General features: G+C 37.2%; 1 protein-coding gene across 2 annotated transcripts in view; it reads right to left on the reverse strand.

The window, feature by feature from the left end:
• Positions 1-22,463, reverse strand: part of LOC131972741 (alpha-1,3-mannosyl-glycoprotein 4-beta-N-acetylglucosaminyltransferase C-like) — a 68,147-nt gene extending 45,684 nt beyond the window's left edge. The window contains exons 1-2 of one of the 2 annotated variants that reach the window (XM_059334436.1): positions 22,149-22,463; positions 12,699-12,787 (exon numbers count right to left, since the gene is read on the reverse strand). The gene's annotated coding sequence lies outside the window, so the exon portion shown is untranslated. Of the gene's footprint in view, positions 1-12,698; positions 12,788-22,079 lie in introns of both variants that reach the window. The other variant, XM_059334434.1, reaches the window with a different exon arrangement.
• Between the last annotated feature and the right edge of the window lie 224 nt (positions 22,464-22,687).

A 22,687-nucleotide genomic window follows, 5' to 3' on the forward strand; every position in this document is an offset into this window, starting at 1 on the left:
GGCGTTATTTCTCCAGATAGCATGGCATGGTACCAATGGATTCTTTAGAATTTTTAGTTACATATGATACTAGTATCTTAGCTGTAGCTTTAAAACTGACTAGAAGAAGGAAAAAAGTCTGCAAAAAGTTGTGCTGTTGAAGTGGTATGGGGTTAAAATGTATGGGAAATATTATAAAGGAAAGGATTTAAAAAAATTGGGGTCACTATTGACGGTTGCTTGATTATTCAAAAAATAGTGGGGTGCTCTGGTAACTTTTCTTTTTTCTTCTTTATAACCAATCAGTAGTCTACAGCAGTGATTCCCAACCGGGGGGGCATGACCCCCCCAGGGGGGCGCCAAAGATCCATGGGGGGTCGCGAAGCGGTGTAATAAATCTAATGGGTTAAATATATTCATCTATTCCTAATACATTTGAAAAAAAAGCCAATCCACAAGTTCACAATACATGGCAACTCATGGCATTTGAACTGTGATCCTTGCTCCAGGCAAGCTGCGGCTTTTATTTAAGATATTTTTTTTATTTAAATGTGCACTTTATGGAGCTTTGTTCTTTAAAAAAAGTACTCCTGTTGTTATACAGTATTTATGTTCACTTAAATAAACAGTTTCAATAAAACTACTTGTGACGCCAAAGTTTATAATGGTAAAAATGTGGGTCCCTCAAGAAAAAGGTTGGGAATCACTGGTCTACAGTATAACCATCAGCTTGGATCCTCTACTAAGGCTGCACCAAAACCACAACAACTTAAAAACAACAACAACAAGGTGTTATCCAGTGAAAACCAAAGAACACTGAGTGGAGCTGAGTAGATCTGTGTTGTGCCATAAGTTCCAGCGTATGTCCCCAAGCTTTCAGCCAAACATTTCACTTGGACGAGCAACTGTCGCTGTGCAGACACTTTGGAGGCTCATCACAGCAGCAGCAGCATCCTCTGCACTACATCACAAACGAAGAGCAAGCATGGAGATCACACCCATGTGATGCTGCTCAGTATTCCAGAGGAAAACAAAAGGATGATGACACTGTACCAAAACCACAGTAGGACCATCACTGCTGCTGTTGCTGCTGCTGCAGAACCACTGCAGGGTAGGAATGGAAAAGAATAAAAAGTGAAGTTGAGAGCTCAGTAGCAGGCGGACGGGAGTCTGTGATGAAATCCTCTTTGGGATTTGCAAAACAAGGTAAAAGCGAGCTCTGAATGTCAAACGCTTATCTGATCCAATCACTGACGGGCCTCCGTTTGTGTCAAAGAAGAGGAGCATATCCTCGCTAATTAGTGAAATAATCCCTGATCTGAATCGCTGTCCTCAGCGCGGCACAGAGCATGTGTCGGGAATTTAACTGGTGTGCTCTTCACAGTTCACCAGGTCTCAGAAATAAATGGAGGATTGATAAGCTCCCATCTGATTGTCCTTCTGGCTCCAAATTGATGACACACTTAGTGATTACTGAAGTGTTCAGAGGCTGATTTGGTGACTGCTCATTATGTGCTGTAACATTACTGCTTATTATTAATTTAGATGGATTTGTGTTGGTGCAGTTTGACTGTTTTATTGATACAATGATTGTGATTGTTATTATTATATGAAGTTGCAGTATATGCATCAATAATAATCGATGATGAGCCATGCCGGTGGTGTAAAGTGGGCTGGGATCAATGTATGCATAGGAACAGCACTGCTCAGATTCTTCCATTGATAAAAGTGGTACTGCAGTATACCAGCGACATTCACAAAATGACACATGTCCACCAGCAGGTGGCGCTGTTATCAAAGCAAGATCGTTTTAGCAGCAACTCCGCACACTCTAGGCGCGTTTCCATTTGGGTAAAGAGTGGCCGCTAGGGTGGCCATTTCCTTCACATCAAAAAGGAGGACACTTTGCATACACGGGACAAGCAAGCAGCTATTTGTTTGGTATGATCCGGTTTTAAACAGAGTTGTACTCCGATTAGCTGCTCGTCAGTGCTAGCATGTCTCTCGATAGCTGCTTTGCCTTTGCTGCTCACATCTACAGTGCAAAAAAATGAAACTCATCCCTCTTACTTCTTGTAACAAACCCGTGTTTTCTTGTCCATTCTGGGTTAAAGGAGATTTTTCGCTTTGGCTTTTTCAGACTTTCAGTCACTGAGAGCTTGATTGACAGCCTGGTGGTAGCAACTGGTGTTGATAGGTCATAACAGGAAAATGTAACTAATGAAATTACTTATTTTGACACAGCTTTTTTGACACATATTTTAGTCAATAAGTCTTAAACTAACAAGGCAACAAAAGGTGGACCTTTTTTGTTATTTTCTCAAAAGGAGGACAAATGACTGTCCGGCTTAACAGTCGGACGGACGGATGGCCACACTAGTGGCCGCTGGGAAAGTCTCTCAAATGTCCGCTCACTCGGCGTGTCTCCATTACAAAAAAAGGCCCCAAAGGGATTTACCAAAGGGATTTAATACCTGGTACAACTAAAGGTGCAAATATTATGATAACAACACAAATAGCTGATAAGAGTTTAATTTAAGAGCTGATATCTAGATATTGTCCATGGTTTTCTTGATAATAACCAAAATCATTATCAAGAAAACCATGGAAAATGTCTAGATATCAGCTCTTAAATTAAACTCTTATCAACTATCTTTGTTGTTATCATTACATTTGTGCAAACAAATGTACCTTTAGTTGTACCAGGCATTAAAATGAACAAGAAATTGAAGAAAAAAAGTGGTCTAATAACTTTTTCCCATGACTGTGTATCACAATTTCATATTTTTGAGTTTTTATAGAACTACAAGTCCCTGAAAGTTAAATAAAACCCTGAATATTTATTCTACAACTAACTAACAACAATATTGTTGTGGGATTAGTAGGTTTCCAGTTATGTTACAGTGCTACTGAGACTTTTATCTTTCCATGACAGCACATTAGTTTACCTATGTGGGCCAATAATCGTGAATATGCTTTTATGCTTCTATCAGGAGCTCAGAAGTTTTTTTTCCTTGCTGTTGCGATTTAACACAAAAGCCATAATCAATAAAAGCACTGCAGATTATTGAACAATCCCCCTCTGCTCCTCCATTACAATAAAACAGCTTTTCCCCATCTAACCAACATCCCATTAGTTTACGCTATAAAAACGGAGACATCCTGTTTCAGCAGCATCACAGTCTCCAGAACACCATTTCTCTCTGACTTCAAACTTCTCTAATTTTCTTTTTTTTTGGGTGTTTGAATAGAGATTTAGGTTGAGCTGCTGAATGTCGGTGTGACGGTGTGTTTCTCTCATGTTCGCCTGTCCTCTTTCAGCCCGACATGACTTTGTCATAATTACTTTTGCCAACAGAGGTGAGAGCGGATATTTGAATCATTAGACACGGACGCTCACCTCTTCTCATATCTGATATTATCATATATCATCGTTTGATATCGTCTCTAAAAGTTTAACCTTCAGTGTTGGAAGAGGATCACACGATGGAAGCGAACCCACTCAACATCCACCCAAACATCAGGAGTATCAATTATGACTCTATGATAACTGAAGAATATTATTTTTTTTATATTATCCCAAAATTATAAGAAGATTTATATTTGGGACCAGATTAGTGCCGTCAAGTGCAATCCCAAATAGCTTTTTCTGTCTCTTAAGCAGCTTAGCTTTATGACATCTCTGTTAAAGGATAAAGTTGCTTTTTTTTTTTGAGAAATGATGTTTCCCCCGATTTATAATTCTGCACAAAACATAGTTTAAACCTCTCTGCTGGAGCTCCTCACTGGGTTTAAAGAGGATCTATTGTGTGCTCATTCTCAGGTTCTTACTAGGATTTGGGGTTTGTTTACATGCTTTAATGTTAGAAAAACACTTTATTTTTCTCAAACTGCCTGCACCTCTATTCACCCTCTCGCTTCATCACTTGTCTCTTTAAGCCCCCCTCTGATTGGTCAGTGTTCCCTGGTTTTCCACATCTGTCTTCCAGAATCTTCCACATCTATGGGCCAATTGCTTTTTTGCATATGAGGTCACATGCAAGTGAAGCAGTGGCGGGAAGTGCAGATGTGGGTTATGATGTGATTTTCTACGAGTACACACAAACACACACAAGCTTTCAAAATGCCAAAGGTCTGTGTTGTTTACGGCTTCTCAAATCGGTCAAACAGAGAGACATAAAAAAGCTTTTACTGAGTCCCCAAAAGTTAGTTTACGCTATTAAAGCTGCGACTTCCTGTTTCAGCAGCATCACACTCAATATCTGATTCTCTCAGAAAAAAATGCAATAAATTGTCAGAAAAACTGCGGAAAAATCTCTGTATGCTTTTGGGAGAAGTGGCGTCAGATTATGCTCGTGTGTGCATTGAGCATTTCTTCAAAGGTAAGTTAAAGTAATGGTTTATATGTTTATGGTTTATATAGCTGATGGCTTCCTGACTTTGTAACGGTAAGAGTTGTTGTTAATGCTTCATTTTGTTGGAGTTTGTGCCCATAACTGAACAATAATACGTTGAAACTAAGTTAACATTACGGTAACGCTAGTAAAAGTAAAACTTGCTTGTCTCGTGCCTGAACCTAATCCAGGCACTGTGGAGGACATTTATGTAGGAAAATACTAAGAGAAGGAACTTGTTATTATTAGAGAGCTTTGCAAGACAGATGCCGAGCTGGTCTTCTTGCTTTTGGACAAACGTTAGTTCAAATTCCTTCAAACAAATTGCCTTTAATTTCAAATTCCTAGTTCATGTACAATCACGATTAACAAAAAGTATTCTGAATGGTGTAAATCCTGAGGTTTTTACCACACGTTCTCTATCGTCTCGTTCTCTTCATTCAGAGAACCACGGTTACAATGTAACCATACAGCCTGTTCTCCCATCAAAAACGTCAATATAGGTCGTGTGTACAGGTAGCGAAAAAGGAGCTATATTTACGAATTTCACTGTCCGCTGTAATGCGGCCGCCGCCATCTTGCTGACGTAGTAGTGATTGACAGCCAAGCAAAGTTTAACCCATTTAGGCCTAAAACGCCTGGAAAAGATGCCTGTAAAACCTCTGGGCGATTTTAAAATAACCTCCTAAAACCTGAAGTTTTTCTGGAAATTCAACGGAAGTGTCAACACTTCTACTAAATAACGATTTTTCAGCCTCTGTAGCAGATAGAAATGAAATTCAAAAAGTATTTGAGAGCTTATAGCTGTTATATCTGAGCTCCCTCCGCTATAGTCGTCTTCTGCCATGATTTCAAAGTCCCCATGTTGCATTGCGACACTCCCACATGTATTCTAAAGCATTTCATTGGCCAAGAGACTGAAAAATGGTGGACAAAACTACAAATACTACAAAACGATGTATCAGCTTTCCCGGCTTTAATGGTAAAATAACGCAACAGCGCCCCCGTTTTTGGTAGAAATGCGGTAATGCTTTCCTGGCTTAAATGGGTTAAGTTACGTTTTTTACGGAAGTTACGTGAATCACGTTTTTTACGTAACTTGCGGCAGTCACGTGACACTTGTAACTACCTAATTTCCGGCATTTAAGTACATTTATTTACTGTTTAAACTGTCTTTTATGACGCCTTACCAGACGTTTTTTGCCCTAAACCAAAGGTCAGTGGTTTTACAACATAAATCCACCGAAACTGCAGCCTTTTTTTGTACAACCGCGGATTATATGTGTGTGCTATTTTTAGAATGTGCTGTTGTACCACGAGCCGCACTGCGATACGTGCCTAAGTGCCGTAATTTGTGGTACTGACACACGACCTCTTCTGATGTTTATGTTGGAGAACTTTTTGAACCATACGTTTAACACATTATTTGAAAATTCAGCCACGTTTGATATGAACATCCAACATTGTAACTATATCAGTTATAATAGATGATATAAGGAAAAGCATAGTATATCCCCTTTGAATGAAGGGTCAAGGGTTTTAGGCCTTTAACAAAAAGAGGATAAATGTTGTTTTACAACGAGCTGGAAGCACACTCACAAACATATAGCTTCTACCCATCAGGTTTTATTGACGTTACTATTCTCGGCCACATCTGTGCTCACACTTTTGTTAGAGGACATAAAGACGACATGATTGCACAGTGAGGTTCACATTTTCGAGAGCAGGATTTACTGTGAACTTTGAAGGCCGAATGATTGGTCTCTTTCAACTGTTTTTATCAGAGTGTGGAGCTGCAGCCGAGTGGTTTTAGTTTCACGCTTTACCAAGGTTTCTGTGTCCTCTAAATACAAACTGAGAGGGAAACACTGACCCTCACGTGTCTGCTCCTCGTTGCAGAAAATCAAACACATTTCAGTGTCTCTTTTTCTATTCAGATTTCTGTGTGGCATCAAGATGAAACAGAAAACATCAGAAATATTTGTCATGGAACAACTGAGCAGCACTGCTGAGATAAAAACACTGTTCACATCAGACAATGATTCATTTTGTCTAGAAGAGAAACCGACTGATGTTTTACTACAATAAACCAGTTTTAAAAAACATGAAAGACAAAAAGAAAAAAAAAACGGCCACCCACTTGCCTCTCAAATGTGAATATTTGCTGTTTTCCAAGGTTTTATATCACAGTGAATTTAACATTTTTGAGGTTTTGAATTCTGTCAGACCGGCCAGCCGACCAGGTCTTTATCAGACTATTGAATGTGTGTCTATCAGCCGTTAAGTTTGGACTAGAAGAGGAAGAGTCTTCCTTCTACTACAGTTCATTTAAATGTAATTTACCATTAGTGTAGAACCAAAGCAATTTGTATTATTCAATTATAAAAATGGAAAGCTTATATATACCTTTTAGTCAATTCAAATGTTAAAAATCTACGGCACCTTAACCTTTTTCAAGTCTATCCATTCCATCCATCCATTTTCCTCCGCTTACCGGGGCCGGGTCGCGGGGGCAGCAGGATAAGCAGGGCATTCCAGACATCCCTCTCAAGTCTAGTTTAGAGATAATTCTTTGGTGTCCAGTCTATTATTTGCCCTCGAGTCCTCGCTACATTCTTACAAAATCATATGAATAAATGTTCATTATGAAATATTAGTAATGTTGGTAGACTAATTTAGACTGTAGCTTGTTTTATCTCTATCGTAAGACTCAAAATAAACCTTGCTGCTTGACTTTTTTCTCTTTTTTTGTACAACAATGGCTCTTTTGTTAGAAAAGGCTGCTGACTCCTGGTCAAGTAGGTCCAGTAGGTTGTTATCAGCTCGTTCAATAGACTGCTATATTAACATGTGTGATTGGAGGCGCCCTCTAGTGGCCGTAGTAACTTTGAAGTGACATTGCAGACTAGGAAAGCAAAGGGAACGTAGTGAAATCAAAAATTAACAATGTTATTTGAAGTAATGTCATAACCAACATAACTATGTTGCTTTCCAGTATTAACATTGTTCACTTTTTGGCATTTATGTGCATTTATTTTACTTCTTTAACTATCTTTTATGACATCCAGCCATGATTTTTAATAACTTTAAAAATAATAATAATAATAATAATAATAATAACTTCATTGATATAGCACCTTTTAAAAACAGCAGCTTACAAAGTGCTTGGACAGAGAACAGTTAATCACAACGAGAATGATGCCATGAGGCCAAAAACAATTCTTACATTAAAAGAAAAACAATAAGAGACAGAGGAGGAACAATCACACAAGACATTCTCAGATACACAGAAAATAAAAGGTAAAAGGAGTAAAAAAGTACAAAGTGAAGAAGTAAAAAGGAGTGGTGAGATAGACAACATTACATAAAAGCAAGTCTATAAAAGTGGGTTTTAAGAAGTGATTTAAAAGAAGTTACTGACTGACTAAGCCCGAACCTTAGATATTTTAGCCCAAACCAAGTGAAACACCAGTCTGTTTCGGTACCCGATGTTAACGAAACTGAATGTAAAAATATAACGAAAACAGCGAGCGGCTATTGAATGAGCTGCTAACAACCTACTGCACCTACTAGAAGGTGGAGTCGGCCCAACTTGCCCAGATATTATAGGATGATAACTGTTGATAAAGACACATTCAGTAGTGTGATAAGATCCAGATCGAGTGGAAAATATATTCTCTAGGAACATGTGAGGGCCATTTTTTTACATTTCTTTTGACATTTTACAGATTAAACGGTTCATTAATCATTAAGTTAAGTAGAAATAATTGCAGCTGTGTCTTTATTCAGTCTCTGATCCCAGAAGTCAGAGTATCAGAGCATCAGATACTACAATGAGCTTGAATCTACGCATTTCAGCTGACAAAGTAACAGTAATAGAATCATTGACAATGATAAAGAAAGGTAAATAACAATAAATAAAAAAACACCCTACTAAACGTATTACTCCTTCAATATCTATATCTTTGTCGTGGGCTCTGTCCTTTGAACCAACCTTTGCTTTTGTCTGTCCCTTTGACACAAATTGTTAAAATGTCCTTGAGCAATATTCCTAATAACAATTTGAGCCAACTTTGAAGAGGCTTACAGCAGCTGAGATGCACTTCAGAGGAGGTTAAAAAAGATGAATGAAAGAAGAAAAAAGTGTCACCACAGAGAATTATGACTAAATTTGAACAAAAATGTAAAAATGGACTTAAAAAATGCAACGAAAAGCTCTGAATGAAAATAACCTTCAGCCTGTGAGGACCTGTGAGGTCGCTACCCTGACCGGCTCTGTTTGATGAAAGCTTTAATGCGTTCATGCCTTCAGATGTGTATTTACAGAAGTATGGGCGCTCCCATTGGGAACGGGGCCGGTTGGTGATGTCTTGCTCTGCCCAACGAGCTACACGGCACCAGCAGTTTTCTGGCATGGACGGGAGAAACGGAGAGGATTATGTGCTCCGCCTGCCAACACGGTCTTTTGATCAGAGGCCAGGTAATATCAGACAATCTCCATTAATCCAAGCATCTCTATCTCCTCTTAGCTGCCGTTCTCTTCCAGGCCTCCCCTCTTACCAGGTTGTTATCAGTCTGAGGGATAATTAAGCCTTGTGGGACTGCTGTAGGCTTTCCTCCTCTAAGTTGTCAAAAGTTAGAGGGAGGCAGATCAAACGCCTTTGAAACACGAGAGAAAATAAAAAAAAGCTAATCTAGCAGAGACAACAGACGTATTGTTGGAGATGCTTCCCTTTGACTCTGAACTCGCACTTCAAGATGAAAGTTCATTCAAACTCAGGGCCGAGTTTGAAATCGTGGCCTTCTAAACAAATTTACAACTCGCAGGGAGACACTTTAAAGTGTGATGATGAAAGACGTTTAAACCTCACAAGGGAAAGTTTTGCCCTTTTAATTTTTTGATCATTTTGGCTGGGTTCATGTTTATGGCAAACAGTTAGAGAAGGTTGTTTTTGCTTTGTTTTGTTTTTTTAATTAGGAAGTTCAACCTCACCTCCAATAATTATGATATTAATAATAATTTGAAGCCAAAATACAGACACTCAGACTCTTAAGAACAAAAACAGCCTCATTAAAAACACAGGACCATTACAACATAAACACATGTATGATATCATATTAGCTTTTAGCTCTAGAGCCCTGGCTTAAAAATTGTACTAATTAATATTTGCCACCAGATTTAGCAGTTTTCTCCTGAACCTCAATTCTAAATATACAACGGCGTATTAGGGCCAAGTATGAAAAAACAAAACAAAAAACAAAACTGATCCGGGGGAGGGGGGTAATATTTCAAGAAAAAAGTTGCAAATTTATGAAATTAAAGTGGCAAATCTTGAGAAAAAAATTCACAGATTTACGAGATTAAAAGTGGCAAATTTTCGAGAAAAAAGTAGCAGATTTTGTGAGAAAAAAATCCGAAAAATAGTGTTTTGTCTTTGTCAAGTCTTTGTCTTTGGTTGTACAAATAAGCTAGGATGTTGTAAAAAATTTAATAAAACCACAATGCAATGATTTGCAAATCATGTTCAACCTATATTCAACTGAATTCAGCACTTTTGGGGTTTTTTTGTAATACACTTTTGAATTTGATGCATTCGTTTTTTTTTATTCATGTTTTACACAGCATCCGAACCTTTTTGGAATCAGAGCGTGTCATGCTATTTTCCTCATTGTATTGCAGTGTTCAGAGCTAATAATTGCTAATAATTATTGATATATTGCAGATAGTCAAAAAATGTAAATTCCCATTAGCATTAAGCAAATGGGAAACAAAATTCAATACATGTTTTTTTAATTTTTATTTCCAGTTAAGTGTTAACTGTTAAGTGGAAAAGTGGCATTATGTAAACTAACAAATGAATGGAGATTTGGTTGTTCTGATCAGAACTGAAGTTGGTTAAAAGATTTAACCCATGAAAGCAGAAAAAAATAACATTAATATATAGTATTTTATTGCAGTTTTAGGAAAGGGAACTTTTTGTCCTCTAAGGTGTTTCTTTTAGATCTGACACCGCACAAAAATACAAAAAAACAAAATATTGTTGAATGAATGAATATTCGGCAGTTAGTAAAACTCAGTAGTTAGAAAATTAGAAAATAAGTTTGAAAATAATGCTTATGTATCATTTTATAGCTTTGCAGATGTTTTTTCCTTATGAGAGAATTTTTTCTGAAGTGACGGACAAGAGTTGAGAAATGTGTCCCCAGAGCTCCGAGCCTCCGATCCTACAGCAGCAGAAATCTGCTCGTCGGCACATTTCTGGTCACCCTGCAGCCTCGGGCCCACACTGACTCACAGCTGTGATGATATACAGTATAATATCACTCCCTCTGGGGTGATCCTGCATTATTAGTGAGAACAATTCATCGGTGTTGTTGTTTTTTGTCTAAATATTAATGCTGAATCAGTCTCTTTCTGCTCTCACATCAGCTCAGTGGATACCTGCCAACACAACTTCTACTCTCAAATCAGTAAAAACAACATATTGTCTCCTATCAGGATCAATCCAGGTTTACTGATGTTAAACCTCTGAAGTCCAGGAGATTTGGTTGAAATTTGTCAACTTCCTATGCATTAATTTCTGTCTCTGTCTAGCATCTTTCAGTCTGTCCTTACATCACATGCATGGCTCCTTTTTCTCCACACAAACTTGGCTATCAGTCAGATTTTTCATTTTATTTTAATTAACAAAGTATAAAGCTGCCAGGAACCGAAAATACAAGCAGAAGACACAGGTGTCTTTGGAAATGTACCATTTTTTTTTTACCATTTATACACACAAAACCAGCAGAAATAATAATAAATAATAAAACGACAAAACAGTCTATTTGCATGTAAATTACAAATAGTAATAGTTTTCATTGTAGAAAGAAAATTCACATTTTAAAAATGGTCTAGAAACATAAATTGCACACTGTGAAAGCTCCTATGATTGCACTTTCAACTGGCTTTCTCAGCTTGTCTACATATCATATATAAATAAAGTTATTACTGTAAATAAAACGTGTGTATTTTCAATGAATAGATGGACTTCAGAGGGTTAAAGCTAAAGTCAGGGATGCTTTTCAGAAGAAGTACCTGTGTGTTTTCCTGCCCAGTTTGGAACGTGACCACATGCCATCCTGATCCAGGAGCAGCTGTTCACATGAATCGTTAATGCACAGCGGAGCAGTGCACCAAACCATAGGAAACTTTTTAATTGTTAAAGTTGTTGTAATTTAGGAAGAGTGAGGTCTTCTGAATAATTAATGTTATGAGCCCAGCAAAAGTGATTTGCCTAATTCTCCAAGAAACTGGAAGATGTACAGAGATCTCTGTGACCTCCGTTTTTGTTAGTTTTACCTCACTTTGATCAGAAAAACATGTACAGTAAGGCAAAAGAGAGTCCAAGAGATGATCTACCAGTCAAATGACTGATACAGGTGCATCTCAATAAATTAGAATATCATAGAAAAGTTTATTTATGTCAGTAATTCAAATTCAAAAAGTGGAAATAACACATTATATAGATCCATTACACAAAGAAAGAAACATTTCATGTCTTAATTGATTTAATTTCTTCTAATTATGATAGTAGTGGCTTACATTTAATGAAGACCTAAAATGCAGTGTCTCAAAAAAAAAAAAAAAATATTATAATGTATTGAGATGCACCTGTATCAATATGAATGGAAAATCTGTAGGCAACAGGACAAGATTTCAGTATCTGTATTGTTCCTATTTCTCTTTACAAGTGGTAAGTTTAGTAAAAAAATTAATAATTTTTGACCACTCAAGAACTGAAAAAAATGTTAAAAAGTCTCAATAACCTGGTAACAAAAACATTTGCCCTTTCAGAGATTTCTGCAAGAATTGTATTTTTTGGGCGATTGTATGGCGAGTACTTGCGTTGAGTTGTCTGCTGAGAAACCCCTACCCTTCAGATATCATGAAGTCTCCTTTGAAAATATGCATGTCCTATTTTTGCTCGCCAAAATCTTGCCTAACTTTCGAGTGTTATTTTATTTCTATTTTTTTGCCTCCAGAGGCTAAATTGTTGTCAGACTGATAGCTGATGGGTTTCTGCTGAGCCAATGAATAAATCACTATTTCAAGACAAAGTGTATTTATAGATTTAACATATAATTCAAACTGAGAACTGACACATTTGGATTGAATAATGACTGTTAAGTGGCGCTACTGTTGCTCTGCTGACAGGAGTCGTTATGTGCCAATAACTAATTTGACAACAGTAAAACAGGAAAGAGCGTCTCAATCTGAACACATTAAAAACAGCCAAAGAGAGCAAACTACAAAATGATAAAAAAATAAAATTAAACTCTTACCTGCCTGCTGATGTGGTCAGGTTGTTGTCAGGGTTTCTTCTGTTCGCTCGGTGGACTGGCATTGATCCTTAATAACAAAATAAGTCGGCCTGAAAAAGAAATAGCAAGAAAAACAATATACCGTGATGCATTTTGTTTTTTAACTCAAAAGACTGAAATGCATTTTCACCCACACATCCTCTAATGAACTGTCTGTATGGCCACTTGAGATGGAGGACTGCATGTTCAGTCAGACTTAACAAACAGAGCATTGTGCTGTTTTCCAAAATCACTACATCTGTGTTTTGACAGAAAAAAAAACAGCCTCATTATCGACCATCTCCCCAAAAAAAAGTGTCTTGTTTATTCCAGATCTGAGCTACTTTCCATCCTCTAAAACAAAGCACAGTATTTATCAGCATTCAACTGTGCAGAGCATGTTTTAGTATAGTGTTCCTAACAACTATTACATGTATACATTTTACATTTTCACACACAGACAACCACCCACCAGGCCAAAACATGTGTTGATAAGTTTTCTTTTTTGAATCTTCATTTACATTCATTTTTCTAATTCTAATTAATATTCTTTATTACACAGTGTTGTTGAATACTTGTTTCTGATTGGTCAGTTATAACATTCTACAGTAGCTATGTATAACAGAAAATTGTTGCAATATGTATAACAGAATGTTATGTATAACAGAACGTTGTTATGTATAACAGAACGTTGTAATGCATAACAGAACGTTGCTATGTATAACAGAACTTTGTTATGTATAACAGAACGTTGCTATGTATAACAGAATGTTGCTATGTATAACAGAACTTTGTTATATATAACAGAATGTATAGCAAAGCGTTTCTATGTATAAGAGAATGTTGCTTTGTATAACAGAACGTTGTTACAGTATATATAACAGAACACATATGTATAACAGAACTTTGCTACGTATAACAGAACGTTGTTATGTAAAACAGAACGTTGTGATGTATAACAGAACGTTGTTATGTATGACAGAACGTTGTAATGCATAACAGAATGTTGCTATGTATAACAGAACTTTGTTATGTATGACAGAACGTTGTAATGCATAACAGAATGTTGCTATGTATAACAGAACTTTGTTATGTATGACAGAACGTTGTAATGCATAACAGAACTTTGTTATGTATGACAGAACGTTGTTACAGTATGTATAACAGAACGTTATGTATAACAGAACGTTGCTATGTATAACAGAACTTTGTAATGTATAACAGAATGTATATCATAGCGTTTCTATGTATAAGAGAATGTTGCTTTGTATAACAGAACGTTGTTACAGTATATATAACAGAAGGTTGTGATGTATAACAGAACTTTGCTACGTATAACAGACCATACCTAACAGAACATACATAACAAAATGTTAACAGACTTTGGCAGTTAACCCTGAGGGGCAGAAAAAACCTTTCAAGTTCTGCAGCCATTTTATGACCCTGTTCAAATTCCAAATAAGAAGTATACAGAGTTTCAAGCTCCATCTCCAACAAATAATCAATAAATAAATCAATACTCTGTGTCTAAATATTGATTTCCTAAGTAATCAGCCTTGTAATAATATGGGATAATGTCCAGTGAGAGGGTCGTTATGGCAGAAAGAACCTCCTTCAGTGTGATTCTCTTTTTCCTAAATGTGCAGTACCACTTCAATAGAGAATCCATACGTCTGTTTGAGGATAAAACTTTAAGTAGCACTATATCACGATGTTTTAGATTGCTCCTTTATTTAACTGCATACTGAAAACAGCTGCACTGTGGAGGAAAAAGCCCAACATTTCTAACAGAATTCGCTTGACATGTGTGACAAGTATAACAGTAATTCAATAAGACCACTCTGTAAAGTGTGTCTAATTCTCCTTTTAGTAACAAAGTCAGAGATATTCTAAAAATAAAAAGGATCTAATAAGCTGCTCAGAAAGTGTTGACACCAAGCAACTTGTGGCAAAATTCAAGCTAATTTGTCAAATGCAGCATCTGTTCGTGGCTCCGGAGCCACGCTTGGCTTTCAGCTTGAATTAGATGTAACTAACATGTTATGCTGTGTGTGCTGTTCGCTCTTAGTACAAGATGCTAAATTGCAGGAGTGAGAGTGAGTCTGGTTCTTGCGAGGCTGAAGCCTTGTTTAAAAAAAAAAAAAAGTATTCTGGTGCGAGCAGATGGCCGTGTAGACTTTGCTTGCTTGTTTAAAAGTAGGCAGTCCACCCACCTTCCAAATTTTTCACACTTTATCTCATCGAGGGGAAAGCTGAAAGGGAGGCAGACTTCAAAAAGCCAAAAACACAAGAAAACACTCTCAATTGTTCCAATGTGGATGAATATTTTCAAGTTATGAGTTTGTTTTTTTTCCAATGTTTTTTCAGATCAAAAATGACCTTTGAACGGCTGTTTATACCTGTTGTTTGTGTTTTGATTTTTACCCAGATGGAAGGTAAATTTGTTGATACAGATATGACTCAGATATGAATGTTACATCTCAAATAACATGATTTGTCCGGAGGTTTACTGACAGGCACATTTAATCAGTACTTAATGTGCCACACTGTCTCCTGGAAAATAACAACATACGCACGTAATTAGTTTTTTTCTAAAGGAACATTATAGCTGCCGGGGGCTTGTTTACGGGCGATGTTTGTGCAACATTCAACAGAACAGAAGCTGCAGGGAGCTGGTGTTCAGAGCACAGGACACCACAGACTGAGGTTCAGACCCAGAGCCCAGTTTGTAGTTTGTCTAGGCATCAAAAACTCTTTGGTTGTGAGAAAAGATTTTGATCAAGACAGTAAAGGTTTGTGTATGTGTACAGATAAGTCACAGCCTGTGAAAATGAAAGGGCAGAGCTTAAAGGGATAGTTTGGATTTTTTGAAGGGAGTTTGGATGAGGTAAATACCCACAGCCAATGTTTTACCTGCAGTAGATGATAGGAGCTGTTGCTGTCATTATTGGTTGTGTTTGATTCGGACCAAAACAGCCAGTCGTATGTGTAAAAGCATGGAAGTTCTAGTTGAGTAAAAGTATTGCCAAATGAAACGGCTGTGGATAGAAACAAAAATCTTTGGACATTTTCTAAATATAACGTACACATAAACGGGTGTTAAATGGTAAATGGACTGAACTTATATATCACATTTCTAGTCTTTTTGACCACTCAAAGTGCTTCACATGGTGCTTCTTCACACATACAGTCATGGAAAAAATTATTAGACCACCATTGTTTTCTTCAATTTCTTGTTCATTTTAATGCCTGGTACAACTAAAGGTACATTTGTTTGGACAAATATAATGATATAATGACAAAAATAGCTCATAAGAGTTTAATTTAAGAGCTGATATCTAGACATTGTCCATGGTTTTCTTCGTAATGATTTTGGTTATTATCAAGAAAAACATGGAAAATGGCTAGATATCAGCTCCTAAATTAAACTCTTATGAGATATTTTTGTTGTTATCATTATATTTGTCCAAACAAATGTACCTTTAGTTGTACCAGGCATTAAAATGAACAACAAATTGAAGAAAACAATGGTGGTCTAATCATTTTTTCCATGACTGTACATTCATAGCTGAGGCTCCGTCCCTTCACTCACACACAATGAACGCAGCATTGGGAGCAATTTGGGGTTCAGTATCTTGCCCAAGGATACGTCGATATGTATACTTTGACATGTAGGCTGCTATGGTCAGGGATTGAACCACTGACCGTCCCACCGATCATTGGGTGCCGATCTACTAACTGAGCCATAGTCGTTTTTTGTCAAAAATGGGTCAAAATTTTAAAATGCCTAAAAAGGCTTAAAATGTGCCAATTACGGTCTCCTGGTACATGTAGAAGTATAATTTGTCTAAAAAATAGCCAAAATACATCATATTATGAGATGTGTAAAAATGACCAGCAGAAGAAGAAGTCATAGATGTTGTTTTTTGTCAAAAATGGTGAAATGGTTAAAATTTTAAGAAGGCTTAAAATGTGCCAATTATGGTCTCCTGGTACATGTAGAAGTATAATTTGTCTAAAAATAGCCAAAATACATCATATTATGGGATGTGAAGCAATGACCAGCTGAAAAAATAGTCATACATGTTGTTTTTTGTAAAAAATGGTGAAATGGTTAAAATTCTAAAAATTTTAAAATGCTTAAAATGGCCCAATTATACTCTGTTGAATGCATAATATGGCCAGAAACGACAGAAACACACTATGTTATGGCATGTCATAATTTAAAATGCCTAAAAATGGTCCAATTACGCACTGTTGATACATAAAGTAGTATTTTTTGCCCCCCAAAATAAAAAAAACACCATATTATCGGATGTCCAAAATTGACCCCCTCAAAAAATTGAGGGTGGTCCTTTGTTTTGGTGGTTAAAATACATTTTGTGACAGTCTGTAGTCTGTTTCCTGCCTGGAGGCCACGTCTGGTTCTCCAAACTGGGAACATGAAGACCATCACCTACTGCTGGTAATACACTGACTGTGGGTCAGTCCCTCATACAACCCACTGCAAAAAATCTGAACTATCCCTTTAAGACCTGCACAAACAGACAAACAGCAACAAATACAGACTTTTGCACAAGACGATGGTTCCAATATTTCCAATGGAAACACATCCAACATGCTTAATTACATTTGATGGCATCACACTGAAATATGTGGGCAAGGTGGAAATAATTGAAACACTCCTCTAATTTCATAGCATGCTGTTTAGTTGTATAGTTTTTTTGTGACCTGTTGCCTGTGGGTTAAGTGTTCAGTCATTGTGCAGTATAATACAGAAGTGAAATGTTCCTTATTTTCATAAGAAAAAACAGAGACCATGTCGCAGTGGGATCACATCAGCCATAAAGCCAAATCTGGTCAAATGGGCATAACGTTGGGGGGCTAATGGCCGTTTCACTACTTCCTATTTCCACCTGTCTTTGAGCTCTGCTTTCATTTTTTAACTCAATAGAGCTCAACAGTGAGGTTCTGGAAGTGGAAATCCCATTTATATTGTGAATCAAGCTTTTGGTCATTTGCCATAATATCTCAAGGTAGTTCTACCAGCAGCTGTAAGATTGTGCAATGATGGTATTTGCTCCTATAGAAGCCACAACTCCATATGATATCTACCTTATGTTCAGTTAAAATTAAATACTAATAATACTACACAACCAACTAACTACACTGGTGAAAGTGGTGAACCTGCCATTATTAGTTGAGGTAAGATTTAAAGTTAAAAACATTAGTCTACTTAATTTGAAAACTTAAGTTGAATTGCTGCCTTAAAAACATGAGTAAAAACAACTTTAAAATGTAATTGGTATGAATATAGTTTGTTATCTTGACTTGAAAATGTGAGTTGACATGGTATGGAATTGTAAGTTCCTTTGACAAGAGAATGTAAGTTTTCTTCATTAGGCAATGATATATAGTTAATTGTTTTAACTCAGAGTATCAAGTTTAAACAGCAAATGATCATTAATTAAACTAGTCAATAACATAACTTTGTGAGTTGACATTGTATGGAATTGTAAGTTCCTTTGAAAAGAGAGCGTAAGTTTTCTTGAATGCATAATGTAATATTGTTAGTTGTTTAAACTCAGAGTAGCAAGTTTAAATAATAAATGATCATTAATTAAACTACTTGTCTTACTTTACTTTATGAGTTGAAATAAAACTTGCTTTGAAGTTGGGTTTACTCTTGTTTTTTAAGGCAGCAATTCAAGTTAAGGTTTTTAAGTTAAACCACCCTAATATTTTTTAACCGTGCACAGTGGCAGCTATTCTCACATGATCTTGTGATTTTCGCAGTTTCACGGTCTCATGATGTGAGAAATCCAGCTTCCTGTGAGTATTTAATTTGGGGCGAGGACGAGAGTTTTAGAGAGAAGTTCATAAAATAATTTGGCTTAAAAGACTTCTCACCATTTACAGGTGCATCTCAATAAATTAGAATATGATGGAAAAGTCAATTTCCAGTAGTTCAAGTCAAACAGCCCAAACCAAGTATTGAGTCATATAGATTCAGAGGCCAACATTTCCATATTAAACATACTTTTTAAAATTGGTCTTTTGTAATATTAAAACATTTTAGAGACAATGATTTTTAGGTCTTCATTAAATGTAAGCCATAATCATTACAATTGGAAGAAATTAAATAAATTCAGACATGAAATGTTTCATTCTGTGTGTAATGGATCTATATAATGTGTTATTTCCACTTTTTTAATTGAATTACTGACATAAATAAACTTTTCTATGATATTCTGATTTATTCTTTTATTTATTCTGCACCTGTACATTTTAAAGGTATAGATTTTAAAATGTACATGACTACTACTGACATTCAAAAAACAATTTAAACTGGCAAAAAGATTATTTAAACATTTCAAATTTACTTAAGCTTTTTACTGTTTTTAAACTGTTTTTATTGCTCTTTCTTTCTCTACATTTTGTTTGGTTATTTTGCAATTCAATGTATTTCTTCTTTCTGTCAAACATAATCACACAGTGACAGATCGAGAAATACAAATCTTAGGCTCCTGTTATTAATGCAGATTTTCTAGGCTCCCAAAAGTAATATGCCTTTTCTTATTCACATTCATCAATGTTTCATGGTCTGTGGAGAAAACAGTGAGATCAGATTCTAATAGCATACAGGGACAAAAGACACGTTTTTAAATTATGTTTTTTGTCCCTGGGTGCTCTGAAATCTCTATTCCTCCAATTTAATTTGAGCTCACTCGATAGTTTTGACATTAACAAAATGACGCTGATTTGAAAGCCTGCCTGCTGCGCCACAAGTTGTTAAATGTGTTTAGCAGCTGTATTGCTCCCACCTCACATTGTTTCTGCCTGTTTATCGATCCCTGAGTGTGAGCTATTTCACCCAGCTGAGGTGCTGAAACTTTAATATGATGTCTCCAATTCAAACAGGGGTGATGATTGGGATTTTTTGAGTCCAAGGTTGCTCGCACAAAAGAAGGAAAAGTGAAAAGTGCGTCAGTAAAGTGAATCTAACAAACATGCCGGGGACACTTTGACTGAGGTCAATCCAGGTAAAAGCCATTTTTTCCTTTATTGATTCCCAAGTCTATAGCGATCACAACGGACGTGATGCAGGTAAACAGAAGCAGACGAATCAATGGCCAGGATTTCAAACAGACGTGGATAAAGAGGCTGAAGGTTCACGAGGGAGAGTATTTCTGCTAATTCAATGAAGGCTGCACTGAGGTAGGGCTGGACGATACATAGATATAAAAAATATATTGATATATTTTTAAATGAGATATGGAATTGGACCATATCGCATATATCGATATAGTTTAAAAAACATTTTCTTTCTTTATATATAAATGCTGCCCTTACTAGGGTTTGTCATATTTAGTTCTTTTGTAATGTTTATTCTTTTCTCATATAAATATATTTATTTCAGAAAAAGATCGGCGTATTCTATTTCATAGGCTATTTTCATTTATGATATTTTTTTTATTTAAATGTGCACTTTATGGAACTTTGATTTTTTTTAAAAGGTACTCCAGTTGTTATACAGCATGGGTCTCAAACTCGCGGCCCGCGGGCCAATTGCAGCCCTCGTGACAATATTTTGTGGCCCCCACCTTGATATGAAAGTTTAATGTGAGTTTTATATGAATATTTATTTATATGAATCATTTTGTGTCTTTTTTTTAATAATTTTGGGTCTTTTTTAAAAATAATTTTGTGTTGGTTTTAGTAATTTTGTCTCTTTTTTGGTCATTTTGTGTCTTTTTTGGGTCATTTTGTGTCTTTTTTGGGTCATTTTGTGTCTTTTTTAATAATTTTGTGTCTTTTTTGGTAATTCTGTGTAATTTTTTGGTCATTTTGTGTCTTTTTTAGTAATTTTGTGTCTCCTTTGGTCATTTTGTGACTTTTTTTAAAGTTATTTTGTATCTTTTTTTGGTCATTGTGTGTCTTTTTAAATAATTTTGTGTCTTTTTTGGTAATTCTGTGTAATTTTTTGGGTCATTTTGTATACTGCCTCCAGCGACCCCCAGGTAATTTGAGTTCGAGACCCCTTTTATACAGTATTTATGTTCACTTAAATAAACAGTTTTAATAAAACTACTTGTGACATGTCGTATTTGACTTTGACTTTGACTGAACATTTGCCCACACTTTGTGATAAAAAAACGGGATATATATCGTATATCGACATTCAGCCTAAATCGAGACTTGACTTATGGTCCATATCACCCAGCCCTACCTTGAGGACTATTTTGTCGGCCAACAGAGACAAAAATATCCTCCGGAGTTGTCCTTTACGGAGAGAGAGTGATGGAGTTGCTCGCTGACGGTAAATCCAACCCACAATAAATGTAATTTCTAATTTTAAAGGGTCCATTAATTCTTGTCCAGCACCTCTGCCAGTAGTAGTTTTGATGGGGGTCACGAGGAGAGCTAGCATTAATAACAACTGCCATATTACAACCTGATGTGGCTGGCGACGGCGTCCCGTCTGACAGTGTCCTCTTGGAAATAACATATGATGCCATTAGGTGCCATTATAGGTCAAACCCCTCACAAACACACCCGGGCTGACGCGGAGCAACAGTAAATCACTCTAATCCAGCCGTGAGATGAAGGCAGGTTATTCCCACATTGCTGTAGGGGACGAGGATTTGTGTCACAAGCTGAGCTGCAGTTTACCAGCTTGAGTCATGATGAAAGCTGTGATAGAGCTCAGCTGTCACTCAGGAGGGCTGAGCCACAAATCTCCCATCACCTGCCTTCTACACCTCCCCAAAAAAAACCACGGACTCAGGCGGCGTGGACGTGAAGGGACGCCAAGGGGAAAAGATCCACTGTGGTTTGACCAGATGCAGAATATCTACCTCAGCTGTGTTACGAAACCTAACAAAAATGCGGTGTAAAATCTGACAAGCAGCCAAGGCTTATTTGTGCAGGATTATCTTTTTTTTTTTTTCCTCTTTCTTTCTCCGCTCTCGTACAGATCGGGATCATCATCAGCTGATGCTGTTACCCCTCCTGGTCCCTCAAGCAGAGATTTGACTCATCTCCCTCTCATCCTCTTCCAACCCTCAGCCCCGCTGAGCTCGCCTGTCAATACTGAGACACTAAACGCTGCTCAGACTGTCAGAGAGAGGCTGCAGCACGCCTTTCACACTTTACAGTCACACTGTACAGCCCGCATGAGCACAAACTACTGAAATGTGGAAAAGAAGCCTATTAGAGGGGTGTATCGGGGAGAGGAGAGGAAGATTAAAACAACACCCAAACTCTGCAGAAGTTGTTTGCTCCTCCTCGCAGGAGACAGGGGAGAAAAAGCAGATAAAACAGTGAAATTTACACCCACAGAGAGGCGCAGAGCGAGCTTACCTGCCCACGGTGCAGACACACTAAACAGATCTGTGGATTTCTGCTGCCGCTCCGCGACGCTCCACTCACCTAAATCACTTCCATGACTCACGCAGAGAGAAGATAACCGGCTCTCAGGAAAAGTGGAGTAAACACTCGTTGCAAAGGCAGGCAGGGCGCTCGCTCTCTCTGCAGCGCTGCTATCTCTCATCCTCGTTCCTCCTCCTCTGTCTCTCTCTTTGCTTTGATCTCTCTCTCTCTCTCTCTCTCTCTATCCAGTGGTGCCCCCCTCTCTCTCCATCTCTGCCACCCCCTCACTCTCCACCACAAGGTGTCACAAACAGTGTGTCTGCACCCACTGCCTCTTATTGGCTCTCACTTCTCTCTTTTCCTCTCTCTATCCCCCCCTACCCTCCACCATCACCACTTCTCTCTCTCTCTCTCACTCTGTTTGGATTGTCTGCCTTAAAGAGGCAATGCATCACACCACAGCTGCACAACTCAGAGTACGTCCACACTTCCAGACACATAGATTTTTAAAACGCCACCACATGAACAGCATTTTCAGCCATTTTTTTTAGGTCCTTCTTGTCAGGATAATGTCCACACTAAAATAGAAAAATGGCTAA

This window comes from Centropristis striata, chromosome 6 (assembly GCF_030273125.1).
Source record: "Centropristis striata isolate RG_2023a ecotype Rhode Island chromosome 6, C.striata_1.0, whole genome shotgun sequence".
NCBI lineage: Eukaryota > Metazoa > Chordata > Actinopteri > Perciformes > Serranidae > Centropristis > Centropristis striata.